Below are 15,320 nucleotides of genomic sequence, written 5' to 3' on the forward strand. Positions count from 1 at the left end.
TGTGGTTGGCACAGACTGGGATGAACAATCTGTCTGAGAATGTGGTTGGCACAGAGCGGGAGGGAAAGTCTGACTGAGAATGTGGTAGGCACAGAATGGGATAGACAGTCTGTCTGAAACTGTGGTTGGCACAGAATGGGATGAACAGCCTGTCTGAGAATGTGGTTGGCACAGAGCGGGAGGGAAAGTCCGACTGAGACCTTGGTTGGCACAGAATGAGATAGACAGTCTGTCTGAGACTATGGTTGGCACAGACAAGGACGAACCGTTTGTCTGAGACAGTAGTTCGCATAGAGCGGGAGGGACAGTCTGTCTGAGAGTTTGGTTGCACAGAGCAGTAGGGACAGTCATCTGAGACTGTGGTTAGCACAAAACCAGAGGTGCCATCAGTCTGAGACTGCAGTTGGCACAGAGCGTGACGGACAGTCTGTCTGAGACTGTGGTTGGCATAGAGCAGGAAGGACATGCTGTCCAAGACTGTGGTAGCCACAGAACAGGAGGGACATTCTGTCTGAGACTGAGGTTGGCACAGAGCAGGAGGGCCCGTCTGACTGAGACTGAGGTTGGCACAGAGCAGGAGGGTCAGTCAGTCTGAGACTGTGGTTGGCAGAGAATGGGATAGACATTCTGTCTGAGACTGTGGTTGGCACAGAGCAGAAGGGACAATTTGTCTGAGACTGTAGTTGGCACAGAACGGGAGGGACAGTCTGTCTGAGACTGGTTGGCACAGAGCAGGAGGGGCAGACTGACTAAGACTGTGGTTGGCACAGAATGGGCTAGACAGTCTGTTTGAGACTGTGGTTGGCACAGAGTGGGAGGGGCAGTCTGTCTGAGACTGTGGTTGGCACAGAATTGGATGAACAGTCTGTCTGAGAATGTGGTTGGCACAGAGCGGGAGGGAAAGTCTGATTGAGTCTGTGGTTGGCACAGAATGAGATATACAGTCTGTCTGAGATTGTGGTTGGTACAGAATGGCACAGACAGTCTGTCTGAGCCAGTGGTTTGTACAGACCGGGATGAACAGTTTGTCTGAGACTGTAGTTGGCACAGAGCAGGAGGGACAGTCTGTCTGAGACTGTGGTTGGCACAGAGCAGGAGGGACAGTCCATCTGAGAATGTGGTTGGCACAAAGCAAGAGGGTCTTGTGTGTCTGCGATTGTAGTTGGCACGGAGCAGGATGGACAGTCCGTCTGAGACTGTGGTTGGCATAGAGCAGGAAGGACATGCTGTACAAGACTGTGGTAGGCACAGAACAGGAGGGACATTCTGTCTGAGACTGTGGTTGGCCTAGAGAGGGAGGGAATATTTGTCTGAGACTGTGGTTGGCACAGAAAGTGATGAACAGTCTGTCTGAGACTGTGGTTGGCACAGAGTGTGTTGGACAGTCCGTCTGAGACTGTGGTTGGCATAGAGCAGGAGGGCCCGTCTGTCTGAGATTCTGTTTGGCACAGAGCAGGAGGGTCAGTCTGTCTGAGACTGTCGTTGGCAGAGAATGGGATAGACATTCTGTCTGAGACAGTGGTTGGCACAGAATGGGAGGGACAGTCTATCTGAGACTGGTTGGCACAGAGCAGGAGGGGCAGTCTGACTAAGACTGTGGTTGGCACAGACTGGGATAGACAGTCTGTTTGAGACTGTGGTTGTCACAGAGTGGGAGGGTTAGTCTGCCTGAGACTGTGGTTGGCACAGACCGGGATGAACAGTCTGTCTGAGAATGTGGTTGGCACAGAGCGGGAGGGAAAGTCTGACTGAGAATGTGGTTGGCACAGAATGGGATAGACAGTCTGTCTGAAACTCTGGTTGGCACAGAATGGCATAGACAGTCTGTCTGAGACTGTGGTTGGCACAGAATGGCATAGACAGTCTGTCTGAGACTGTGGTTGGCACAGACAAGGACAAACCGCTTGTCTGAGACAGTAGTTCGCATAGAGCCTGAGGGACAGTCTGTCTGAGACTGTGGTTGCACAGAGCAGTAGGGACAGTCATCTGAGACTGTGGTTGGCACAAAGCCAGAGGGGCCGTCAGTCTGAGACTGCAGTTGGCACGGAGCATGATGGACAGTCTGTCTGAGAGTGTGGTTGGCATAGAGCAGGAAGGACATGCTGTCCAAGACTGTGGTAGCCACAGAACAGGAGGGACATTCTGTCTGAGACTGAGGTTGGCACAGAGCAGGAGGGCCCGTTTGACTGAGACTGAGGTTGGCAAAGAGCAGGAGGGTCAGTCTGTCTGAGACTGTGGTTGGCAGAGAATGGGATAGACATTCTGTCTGAGATTGTGGTTGGCACAGAGCAGAAGGGACAATTTTTCTGAGACTGTAGTTGGCACAGAACGGGAGGGACAGTCTGTCTGACACTGGTTGGCACAGAGCAGGAGGGGCAGACTGACTAAGACTGTGGTTGGCACAGAATGGGATAGACAGTCTGTTTGAGACTGTGGTTGGCACAGAGTGGGAGGGGCAGTCTGTCTGAGACTGTGGTTGGCACAGAATGGGATGAACAGTCTGTCTGAGAATGTGGTTGGCACAGAGAGGGAGGGAAAGTCTGACTGAGACTGTGGTTGGCACAGAATGAGATACACAGTCTGTCTGAGATTGTGGTTGGCACAGAATGGCACAGACAGTCTGTCTGAGACAGTGGTTTGTACAGACCGGGATGAACAGTTTGTCTGAGACTGTAGTTGGCACAGAGCAGGAGGGACAGTCTGTCAGAGACTGTGGTTGGCACAGAGCAGGAGGGACAGTCCATCTGAGAATGTGGTTGGCACAAAGCAAGAGGGTCATGTGTGTCTGAGATTGTAGTTGGCACGGAGCAGGATGGACAGTCCGTCTGAGACTGTGGTTGGCATAGAGCAGGAAGGACATGCTGTACAAGACTGTGGTAGGCACAGAACAGGAGGGACATTCTGTCGGAGACTGTGGCTGGCCGAAAATGGTATAGACCTGCTGTCTGAGACTGTGGTTGGCCTAGAGAGGGAGGGAATATTTGTCTGAGAATGTGGTTGGCACAGAAAGTGATGAACAGTCTGTCTGAGAGGGAGGTACCGTTTGTCTGAGACTGTATATGGCACACAGTGGGATATACAGTCTGTCTGAGACTGAGGTTGGCACAGAGCAGGAGGGACCGTCTGTCTGAGACTGTGGCTGGCACAGAGCAGGAAGGACAATCTTTCAAAGACTGTGGTTGGCTCAGAGCAGGAGGGACATTCTGTCTGAGACTGAGGTTGGCACAGAGCAGGAGGGTCAGTCTGTCTGAGACTGTGGTTGGCAGAGACTGGGATAGACCTTCTGTCTGAGACTGTAGTTGGCACAGAAAGGGAGGGACATTCTGTCTGTGAATGTGGTTGGCAGAGAATGGTATAGACAGTCTGTCTGAGACTGTGGTTGGCACAGAATGGGATAGACAGTCTGTTTGAGACTGTGGTTGGCACAGAGTGGGAGGGGCAGTCTGTCTGAGACTGTTGTTGGCACAGAATGCGATGAACAGTCTGTCTGAGAATGTGGTTGGCACAGAGCGGGAGGGAAAGTCTGACTGAGAATGTGGTTGGTACAGAATGGGATAGACAGTCTGTTTGAGACTGTGGTTGGCACAGAATGGCACAGACAGTCTGTCTGAGACTGTAGTTTGCACAGACATTGATGAACAGTTTGTCTGAGACTGTAGTTGGCACAGAGCAGGAGGGACTGCCTGTCTGAGAATATGGTTGGCACAGAGCAGGAAGGACAATTTTTGAAGACTGTGGTTGGCTCAGAGCAGGAGGGACAGTCTGTGTGAGACTGTGGTTGGCACAGATTGAGATAGACAGTCTGTTTGAGAATGTGGTTGGCACAGGGCAAGAGGGGACCTATGTCTGAGACTGTGGTTGGCACAGAGTGGGATGAAAAGTCTCTCTGACAATGTGGTTGGCACCGAGCGGGAGCAATAGTCTTAATGAGACTGTGGTTGGCACAGAATGGGATAGACAGTTTGTCTGAGACTGTGGTTGGCACAGAATGGCACAGACAGTCTGTCTGAGACTGTGGTCGGCACAGAATGGGATGATACAGTCTCTCTGACAATGTGGTTGGCACCGAGTGGGAGCAATATTCTGACAGGCTGTGGTTGGCACAGAATGGGATAGACAATCTGTGTGAGACTGTGGTTGGCAAATAGCGTGAGCGACAGTCTGTCTGAGACTGTGGTAGTCACAGAGCAGGAGGGATAGTCTGTCTGAGAGTGTGGTTGGCATAGAATGGGTTACATAGTCTGTCTGAGACATGGGTTGGCACAGTGCAGGAGGAACAGTTCATCTGAGACTGCAGTTGGCACAGAGTGGGAGGGACAGTCTGTCTGAGACTAAGGTTAGCAGAGAGCAGGAAGGACATTCTTTTCAAGAATGTGGTTGGCACAGAGCAGGAGGGACAGTCTGTCTGAGACTATGGTTGGCACAGAGCAGGAGGGACAATTTGTATGAGACTGTAGTTGCATAGAGCGGGAGGGACAGTCTGTCTGAGACTGTGGTTGGCAGAGAACGGGAGGGTCAATTTTCCTGTGACTGTAGTTGGCACGGAGCACAGGGACAGTCTGACTGAGACTGTGGTTGGCACAGAATGGGATAGACAGTCTGTTTGATACTGTGGTTGACAGAGAGCGTGAGGGGCAGTCTGTTTGAGACTGTGGTTGGCACAGAGCTGGAGGGACAGTCCGTTTGAGACTGTGTTTGTCACAGAATGGGATGAACAGTCTGTCTTAGAATGTGCTTGGCACAGAGCGGGAGGGATAGTCTGACTGAGACTGTGGTTTGAATAGAATTGTTTCGACAATCTGTCTGAGAATGTGGTTGGCACAGTGTGGGAGGGACAGTCTGTCTGAGACTGTGGATGGCACAGAGCAGTTAGGACATTCTGTCCAAGACTGTGGTTGGCACAGAGGAGGAGGGACGGTCTGTCTGAGACTGTGGTTGGCAGAGTCTGGGATAGATATTCTGACTGAGACTATGGCTGGCACAGATCGTGAGGGACAGTTTTATGAGACTTTAGTTGGCATAGACTGGTAGGGACAGTCTGTCTGAGACTGTGGTTGGCATAGAGCAGGAGGGACAGTCTGACTGAGACTGTGGTTGCACAGAATGGGATAGACAGTCTGATTGAGACTGCGGTTGGGACAAAGGGGAGGGACAGTCTGTCTGAGACTGTTATTGGTGCAGGATTGGATAATCAATCTGTCTTAGACTGTGGTTGGCACAGAATGGCATAGACAGTCTGTCTGAGACTGTGGTTGGCACAGAATGGGATAGACAGCCTGATTGAGACTGCGGTTGGCACAAAGCGGGAGGGACAGTCTGTCTGAGACTGTTATTGGCGCAGAATGGGATAATCAGTCTGTCTGAGACTGTGGTTGGCACAGAATGGCATAGACAGTCTGTCTGAGACTGTGGTTGGCACAGAATGGCATAGACAGACCGTCTGAGACTGTGGTTGGCACAGACAAGGACGAACCGTTTGTCTGAGACAGTACTTCGCATACAGTGGGAGGGACAGTCTGTCTGAGACTTTGGTTGCACAGAGCAGTAGGGACAGTCATCTGAGACTGTGGTTGGCACAAAGCCAGAGGGGCAGCCTGTCTGAGACCGCAGTTAGCAAGGAGCGTGATGGACAGTCCGTCTGAGACTGTGGTTGGCATAGAGCAGGAAGGACATGCTGTCCAAGACTGTGGTAGCCACAGAACAGGAGGGACATTCTGTCTGAGACTGTGGTTGGCACAGAGCAGGAGGGCCCGTCTGTCTGAGACTGAGTTTGGCAAAGAGCAGGAGGGTCAGTCTGTCTGAGACTGTGGTTGGCAGAGAATGGGATAGACATTCTGTCTTAGATTGTGGTTGGCACAGAGCAGAAGGGACAATTTGTCTGAGACTGTAGTTGGCACAGAACGGGAGGGACAATCTGTCTGAGACTGGTTGGCACAGAGCAGGAGGGGCAGACTGACTAAGACTGTGGTTGGCACAGAATGGGATAGACAGTCTGTTTGAGACTGTGGTTGGCACAGAGTGGGAGGGGCAGTCTGTCTGAGACTGTGGTTGGCACAGAATGGGATGAACAGCCTGTCTGAGAATGTGGTTGGCACAGAGAGGGAGGGAAAGTCTGACTGAGACTGTGGTTGGCACAGAATGAGATAGACAGTCTGTCTGAGACTGTGGTTGGCACAGAATGGCACAGACAGTCTGTCTGAGACAGTGGTTTGTACAGACCTTGATGAACAGTTTGTCTGAGACTGTAGTTGGCACAGAGCAGGAGGGACAGTCTGTCTGAGACTTTGGTTGGCACAGAGCAGGAGGGACAGTCCATCTGACAATGTGGTTGGCACGAAGCTAGAGGGTCATGTGTGTCTGAGATTGTAGTTGGCACGGAGCAGGATGGACAGTCCGTCTGAGACTGTGGTTGGCATAGAGCAGGTAGGACATGCTGTACAAGACTGTGGTAGGCACAGAACAGGAGGGACATTCTGTCTGAGACTGTGGCTGGCCGAAAATGGTATAGACAGTCTGTCTGAAACTGTGGTTGGCCTAGAGAGGGAGGGAATATTTGTCTGAGACTGTGGTTGGCACAGAAAGTGGTGAACAGTCTGTCTGAGACTGTGGGTGGCACAGAGTGGGATGGACAGTCCGTCTGAGACTGTGGTTGGCATAGAGGAGGAAGGAAGTGCTGTCCAAGACTGTGGTAGCCACAGAACAGGAGGGACATTCTGTCTCAGACTGCGGTTGGCACAGAGCAGGAGGGCCCGTCTGTCTGAGATTCTGATTGGCACAGAGCAGGAGGGTCAGTCTGTCTGAGACTGTCGTTGGCAGAGAATGGGATAGACATTGTGTCTGAGACTGTGGTTGGCACAGAACGGGAGGGACAGTCTGTCTGAGACTGGTTGGCACAGAGCAGGAGGGGCAGTCTGACTAATACTGTGGTTGGCAAAGACTGGGATAGACAGTCTGTTTGAGACTGTGGTTGTCACAGAGTGGGAGGGTTAGTCTGCCTGAGACTGTGGTTGGCACAGACTGGGATGAACAGTCTGTCTGAGAATGTGGTTGGCACAGAGCGGGAGGGACAGTCTGACTGAAAATGTGGTTGGCACAGAATGGGATAGACAGTCTGTCTGAAACTGTGGTTGGCACAGAATGGCATAGACAGTCTGTCTGAGACTGTGGTTTGCACAGAATGGCATAGACAGTCCGTCTGAGACTGTGGTTGGCACAGACAAGGACGAACCGTTTGTCTGAGACAGTACTTCGCATAGAGCGGGAGGGACAGTCTGTCTGAGACTTTGGTTGCACAGAGCAGTAGGGACAGTCATCTGAGACTGTGGTTGGCACAAAGCCAGAGGGGCAGCCTGTCTGAGACCGCAGTTAGCAAGGAGCGTGATGGACAGTCCATCTGAGACTGTGGTTGGCATAGAGCAGGAAAGACATGCTGTCCAAGACTGTGGTAGCCACAGAACAGGAGGGACATTCTGTCTGAGACTGTGGTTGGCACAGAGCAGGAGGGCCCGTCTGTCTGAGACTGAGTTTGGCAAAGAGCAGGAGGGTCAGTCTGTCTGAGACTGTGGTTGGCAGAGAATGGGATAGACATTCTGTCTTAGATTGTGGTTGGCACAGAGCAGAAGGGACAATTTGTCTGAGACTGTAGTTGGCACAGAACGGGAGGGACAATCTGTCTGAGACTGGTTGGCACAGAGCAGGAGGGGCAGACTGACTAAGACTGTGGTTGGCACAGAATGGGATAGACAGTCTGTTTGAGACTGTGGTTGTCACAGAGTGGGAGGGGCAGTCTGTCTGAGACTGTGGTTGGCACAGAATGGGATGAACAGCCTGTCTGAGAATATGGTTGGCACAGAGAGGGAGGGAAAGTCTGACTGAGACTGTGGTTGGCACAGAATGAGATAGAGAGTCTGTCTGAGACTGTGGTTGGCACAGAATGGCACAGACAGTCTGTCTGAGACAGTGGTTTGTACAGACCTTGATGAACAGTTTGTCTGAGACTGTAGTTGGCACAGAGCAGGAGGGACAGTCTGTCTGAGACTGTGGTTGGCACAGAGCAGGAGGGACAGTCCATCTGACAATGTGGTTGGCACGAAGCTAGAGGGTCATGTGTGTCTGAGATTGTAGTTGGCACGGAGCAGGATGGACAGTCCGTCTGAGACTGTGGTTGGCATAGAGCAGGTAGGACATGCTGTACAAGACTGTGGTAGGCACAGAACAGGAGGGACATTCTGTCTGAGACTGTGGCTGGCCGAAAATGGTATAGACAGTCTGTCTGAAACTGTGGTTGGCCTAGAGAGGGAGGGAATATTTGTCTGAGACTGTGGTTGGCACAGAAAGTGGTGAACAGTCTGTCTGAGACTGTGGGTGGCACAGAGTGGGATGGACAGTCCGTCTGAGACTGTGGTTGGCATAGAGGATGAAGGAAATGCTGTCCAAGACTGTGGTAGCCACAGAACAGGAGGGACATTCTGTCTCAGACTGCGGTTGGCACAGAGCAGGAGGGCCCGTCTGTCTGAGATTCTGATTGGCACAGAGCCAGAGGGTCAGTCTGTCTGAGACTGTCATTGGCAGAGAATGGGATAGACAATGTGTCTGAGACTGTGGTTGGCACAGAACGGGAGGGACAGTCTGTCTGAGACTGGTTGGCACAGAGCAGGAGGGGCAGTCTGACTAAGACTGTGGTTGGCACAGACTGGGATAGACAGTCTGTTTGAGACTGTGGTTGTCACAGAGTGGGAGGGTTAGTCTGCCTGAGACTGTGGTTGGCACAGACTGGGATGAACAATCTGTCTGAGAATGTGGTTGGCACAGAGCGGGAGGGAAAGTCTGACTGAGAATGTGGTAGGCACAGAATGGGATAGACAGTCTGTCTGAAACTGTGGTTGGCACAGAATGGGATAGACATTCTGTCTGAGACTGTGGTTGGCACAGAATGGGATGAACAGCCTGTCTGAGAATGTGGTTGGCACAGAGCGGGAGGGATAGTCCGACTGAGACTGTGGTTGGCACAGAATGAGATAGACAGTCTGTCTGAGACTATGGTTGGCACAGACAAGGACGAACCATTTGTCTGAGACATTAGTTCGCATAGAGCGGGAGGGACAGTCTGTCTGAGAGTTTGGTTGCACAGAGCAATAGGGACAGTCATCTGAGACTGTGGTTAGCACAAAGCCAGAGGTGCCATCAGTCTGAGACTGCAGTTGGCACAGAGCGTGACGGACAGTCTGTCTGAGACTGTGGTTGGCATAGAGCAGGAAGGACATGCTGTCCAAGACTGTGGTAGCCACAGAACAGGAGGGACATTCTGTCTGAGACTGAGGTTGGCATAGAGCAGGAGGGCCCGTCTGACTGAGACTGAGGTTGGCACAAAGCAAGAGGGTCTTGTGTGTCTGCGATTGTTGTTGGCACGGAGCAGGATTGACAGTCCTTCTGAGACTGTGGTTGGCGCAGAGCAGGAGGGACAGTCCATCTGAGAATGTGGTTGGCACAAAGCAAGAGGGTCTTGTGTGTCTGCGATTGTAGTTGGCACGGAGCAGGATGGACAGTCCTTCTGAGACTGTGGTTGGCATAGAGCAGGAAGGACATGCTGTACAAGACTGTGATAGGCACAGAACAGGAGGGACATTCTGTCTGAGACTGTGGTTGGCCTAGAGAGGGAGGGAATATTTCTCTGAGACTGTGGTTGGCACAGAAAGTGATGAACAGGAGGGTCAGTCAGTCTGAGACTGTGGTTGGCAGAGAATGGGATAGACATTCTGTCTTAGATTGTGGTTGGCACAGAGCAGAAGGGACAATTTGTCTGAGACTGTAGTTGGCACAGAACGGGAGGGACAGTCTGTCTGAGACTGGTTGGCACAGAGCAGGAGGGGCAGACTGACTAAGACTGTGGTTGGCACAGAATGGGCTAGACAGTCTGTTTGAGACTATGGTTGGCACAGAGTGGGAGGGGCAGTCTGTCTGAGACTGTGGTTGGCACAGAATGGGATGAACAGTCTGTCTGAGAATGTGGTTGGCACAGAGCGGGAGGGAAAGTCTGACTGAGACTGTGGTTGGCACAGAATGAGATAGACAGTCTGTCTGAGATTGTGGTTGGCACAGAATGGCACAGACAGTCTGTCTGAGCCAGTGGTTTGTACAGACCGGGATGAACAGTTTGTCTGAGACTGTAGTTGGCACAGAGCAGGAGGGACAGTCTGTCTGAGACTGTGGTTGGCACAGAGCAGGAGGGACAGTCCATCTGAGAATGTGGTTGGCACAAAGCAAGAGGGTCTTGTGTGTCTGCGATTGTAGTTGGCACGGAGCAGGATGGACAGTCCTTCTGAGACTGTGGTTGGCATAGAGCAGGAAGGACATGCTGTACAAGACTGTGATAGGCACAGAACAGGAGGGACATTCTGTCTGAGACTGTGGTTGGCCTAGAGAGGGAGGGAATATTTGTCTGAGACTGTGGTTGGCACAGAAAGTGATGAACAGTCTGTCTGAGACTGTGGTTGGCACAGAGTGTGTTGGACAGTCCGTCTGAGACTGTGGTTGGCATAGAGCAGGAAGGAAATGCTGTCCAAGACTGTGGTAGCCTCAGAACAGGAGGGACATTCTGTCTCAGACTGCGGTTGGCACAGAGCAGGAGGGCCCGTCTGTCTGAGATTCTGTTTGGCACAGAGCAGGAGGGTCAGTCTGTCTGAGACTGTCGTTGGCAGAGAATGGGATAGACATTCTGTCTGAGACTGTGGTTGGCACAGAATGGGAGGGACAGTCTGTCTGAGACTGGTTGGCACAGAGCAGGAGGGGCAGTCTGACTAAGACTGTGGTTGGCACAGACTGGGATAGACAGTCTGTTTGAGACTGTGGTTGTCACAGAGTGGGAGGGTTAGTCTGCCTGAGACTGTGGTTGGCACAGACCGGGATGAACAGTCTGTCTGAGAATGTGGTTGGCACAGAGCGGGAGGGAAATTCTGACTGAGAATGTGGTTGGCACAGAATGGGATAGACAGTCTGCCTGAAACTGTGGTTGGCAAAGAATGGCATAGACAGTCTGTCTGAGACTGTGGTTGGCACAGAATGGCATAGACAGTCTGTCTGAGACTGTGGTTGGCACAGACAAGGACGAACCGCTTGTCTGAGACAGTAGTTCGCATAGAGCAGAAGGGACAGTCTGTCTGAGACTGTGGTTGCACAGAGCAGTAGGGACAGTCATCTGAGACTGTGGTTGGCACAAAGCCAGAGGGGCCGTCAGTCTGAGACTGCAGTTGGCACGGAGCGTGATGGACAGTCTGTCTGAGAGTGTGGTTGGCATAGAGCAGGAAGGACATGCTGTCCAAGACTGTGGTAGCCACAGAACAGGAGGGACATTCTGTCTGAGACTGAGGTTGGCACAGAGCAGGAGGGCCCGTTTGACTGAGACTGAGGTTGGCACAGAGCAGGAGGGTCAGTCTGTCTGAGACTGTGGTTGGCAGAGAATGGGATAGACATTCTGTCTGAGATTGTGGTTGGCACAGAGCAGAAGGGACAATTTGTCTGAGACTGTAGTTGGCACAGAACGGGAGGGACAGTCTGTCTGACACTGGTTGGCACAGAGCAGGAGGGGCAGACTGACTAAGACTGTGGTTGGCACAGAATGGGATAGACAGTCTGTTTGAGACTGTGGTTGGCACAGAGTGGGAGGGGCAGTCTGTCTGAGACTGTGGTTGGCACAGAATGGGATGAACAGTCTGTCTGAGAATGTGGTTGGCACAGAGAGGGAGGGAAAGTCTGACTGAGACTGTGGTTGGCACAGAATGAGATACACAGTCTGTCTGAGATTGTGGTTGGCACAGAATGGCACAGACAGTCTGTCTGAGACAGTGGTTTGTACAGACCGGGATGAACAGTTTGTCTGAGACTGTAGTTGGCACAGAGCAGGAGGGACAGTCTGTCTGAGACTGTGGTTGGCACAGAGCAGGAGGGACAGTCCATCTGAGAATTTGGTTGGCACAAAGCAAGAGGGTCATGTGTGTCTGAGATTGTAGTTGGCACGGAGCAGGATGGACAGTCCGTCTGAGACTGTGGTTGGCATAGAGCAGGAAGGACATGCTGTACAAGACTGTGGTAGGCACAGAACAGGAGGGACATTCTGTCGGAGACTGTGGCTGGCCGAAAATGGTATAGACTTGCTGTCTGAGACTGTGGTTGGCCTAGAGAGGGAGGGAATATTTGTCTGAGAATGTGGTTGGCACAGAAAGTGAAGAACAGTCTGTCTGAGAGGGAGGTACCGTTTGTCTGAGACTGTATATGGCACACAGTGGGATATACAGTCTGTCTGAGACTGAGGTTGGCACAGAGCAGGAGGGACCGTCTGTCTGAGACTGTGGCTGGCACAGAGCAGGAAGGACAATCTTTCAAAGACTGTGGTTGGCTCAGAGCAGAAGGGACAGTCTTTGCGCGACTGAGGTTGGCACAGATTGAGATAGACAGTCTGTTTGAGATTGTTTTTGGCACAGAATGGGATGAACAGTCTCTCTGACAATGTGGTTGGCACCGAGCGGGAACAATAGTCTGACAGGCTTTGGTTGGCACTGATTGGGATAGACAGCCTGATTGAGACTGTGGTTGGCACAGAGCGGGAGGGACACTCTGTCTGAGACTTTGGCTGCACAGAGCAGGAGGGACAGTCATCTGAGACTGAGGTTGGTACAAAGCCAGAGGGGCAGTCTGTCTGAGACTGTAGTTGGCATGGAGCGGATGGACAGTCCGTCTGAGACTGTGGTTGTCATAGAGCAGGAAGGAAATGCTGTCCAAGACTGTGGTAGCCACAGAACAGGAGGGACATTCTGTCTGAGACTGTGGTTGGCACAGAGCAAGAGAGCCCATCTGTCTGAGACTGAGGTTGGCACAGAGCAGGAGGGTCAGTCTGTCTGAGACTGTGGTTGGCAGAGACTGGGATAGACATTCTGTCTGAGACTGTAGTTGGCACAGAAAGGGAGGGACATTCTGTCTGTGAATGTGGTTGGCAGAGAATGGTATAGACAGTCTGTCTGAGACTGTAGTTGGCACAGAAAGGGAGGGACATTCTGTCTGTGAATGTGGTTGGCAGAGAATGGTATAGACAGTCTGTCTGAGACTGTGGTTGGCACAGAATGGGATAGACAGTCTGTTTGAGACTGTGGTTGGCACAGAGTGGGAGGGGCAGTCTGTCTGAGACTGTTGTTGGCACAGAATGGGATGAACAGTCTGTCTGAGAATGTGGTTGGCACAGAGCGGGAGGGAAAGTCTGACTGAGAATGTGGTTGGTACAGAATGGGATAGACAGTCTGTCTGAGACTGTGGTTGGCACAGAATGGCACAGACAGTCTGTCTGAGACTGTGGTTTGCACAGACCTTGATGAACAGTTTGTCTGAGACTGTAATTGGCACAGAGCAGGAGGGACTGCCTGTCTGAGAATATGGTTGGCACAGAGCAGGAAGGACAATTTTTGAAGACTGTGGTTGGCTCAGAGCAGGAGGGACAGTCTGTGTGAGACTGTGGTTGGCACAGATTGAGATAGACAGTCTGTTTGAGAATGTGGTTGGCACAGGGCAAGAGGGGACCTATGTCTGAGACTGTGGTTGGCACAGAGTGGGATGAAAAGTCTCTCTGACAATGTGGTTGGCACCGAGCGGGAGCAATAGTCTTACTGAGACTGTGGTTGGCACAGAATGGGATAGACAGTTTGTCTGAGACTGTGGTTGGCACAGAATGGCACAGACAGTCTGTCTGAGACTGTGGTCGGCACAGAATGGGATGATACAGTCTCTCTGACAATGTGGTTGGCACCGAGTGGGAGCAATATTCTGACAGGCTGTGGTTGGCACAGAATGGGATAGACAATCTGTGTGAGACTGTGGTTGGCAAATAGCGTGAGCGACAGTCTGTCTGAGACTGTGGTAGTCACAGAGCAGGAGGGATAGTCTGTCCGAGAGTGTGGTTGGCATAGAATGGGTTACATAGTCTGTCTGAGACATGGGTTGGCACAGTGCAGGAGGAACAGTTCATCTGAGACTGCAGTTGGCACAGAGTGGGAGGGACAGTCTGTCTGAGACTAAGGTTAGCAGAGAGCAGGAAGGACATTCTTTTCAAGAATGTGGTTGGCACAGAGCAGGAGGGACAGTCTGTCTGAGACTATGGTTGGCACAGAGCAGGAGGGACAATTTGTATGAGACTGTAGTTGCATAGAGCGGGAGGGACAGTCTGTCTGAGACTGTGGTTGGCAGAGAACGGGAGGGTCAATTTTCCTGAGACTGTAGTTGGCACGGAGCACAGGGACAGTCTGACTGAGACTGTGGTTGGCACAGAATGGGATAGACAGTCTGTTTGATTCTGTGGTTGGCACAGAGCGTGAGGGGCAGTCTGTTTGATACTGTGGTTGGCACAGAGCTGGAGGGACAGTCCGTTTGAGACTGTGTTTGTCACAGAATGGGATGAACAGTCTGTCTTAGAATGTGCTTGGCACAGAGCGGGAGGGATAGTCTGACTGAGACTGTGGTTTGCATAGAATTGTTTGGACAATCTGTCTGAGAATGTGGTTGGCACAGTGTGGGAGGGACAGTCCATCTGAGACTGTGGATGGCATGGAGCGGGAGGGACACTCTGTCTGAAACTGTGGTTGGCACTGAGCAGGAAGGACCATCTGTCTGAGAATATGGTTGGCACAAAGCAGGAAGGACATTCTTTCCAAGCCTGTGGTTGGCTCAGAGCAGGACGGACAGTCTGTGTGAGACTGTGGTTGGCACAGAGCTGGAGGGACAGTCTGTCTGAGACTGTGGATGGCACAGAGCAGTTAGGACATTCTGTCCAAGACTGTGGTTGGCACAGAGGAGGAGGGACGGTCTGTCTGAGACTGTGGTTGGCAGAGTCTGGGATAGATATTCTGACTGAGACTATGGCTGGCACAGATCGTGAGGGACAGTTTTATGAGACTTTAGTTGGCATAGACTGGTAGGGACAGTCTGTCTGAGACTGTGGTTGGCATAGAGCAGGAGGGACAGTCTGACTGAGACTGTGGTTGCACAGAATGGGATAGACAGTCTGATTGAGACTGCGGTTGGGACAAAGGGGAGGGACAGTCTGGCTGAGACTGTTATTGGTGCAGGATTGGATAATCAATCTGTCTGAGACTGTGGTTGGCACAGAATGGCATAGACAGTCTGTCTGAGACTGTGGTTGGCACAGAATGGGATAGACAGCCTGATTGAGACTGCGGTTGGCACAAAGCGGGAGGGAAAGTCTGTCTGAGACTGTTATTGGCGCAGAATGGGATAATCAGTCTGTCTGAGACTGTGGTTGGCACAGAATGGCATAGACAGTT

Source organism: Carcharodon carcharias, chromosome 10, assembly GCF_017639515.1.
Source record: "Carcharodon carcharias isolate sCarCar2 chromosome 10, sCarCar2.pri, whole genome shotgun sequence".
Lineage (NCBI taxonomy): Eukaryota > Metazoa > Chordata > Chondrichthyes > Lamniformes > Lamnidae > Carcharodon > Carcharodon carcharias.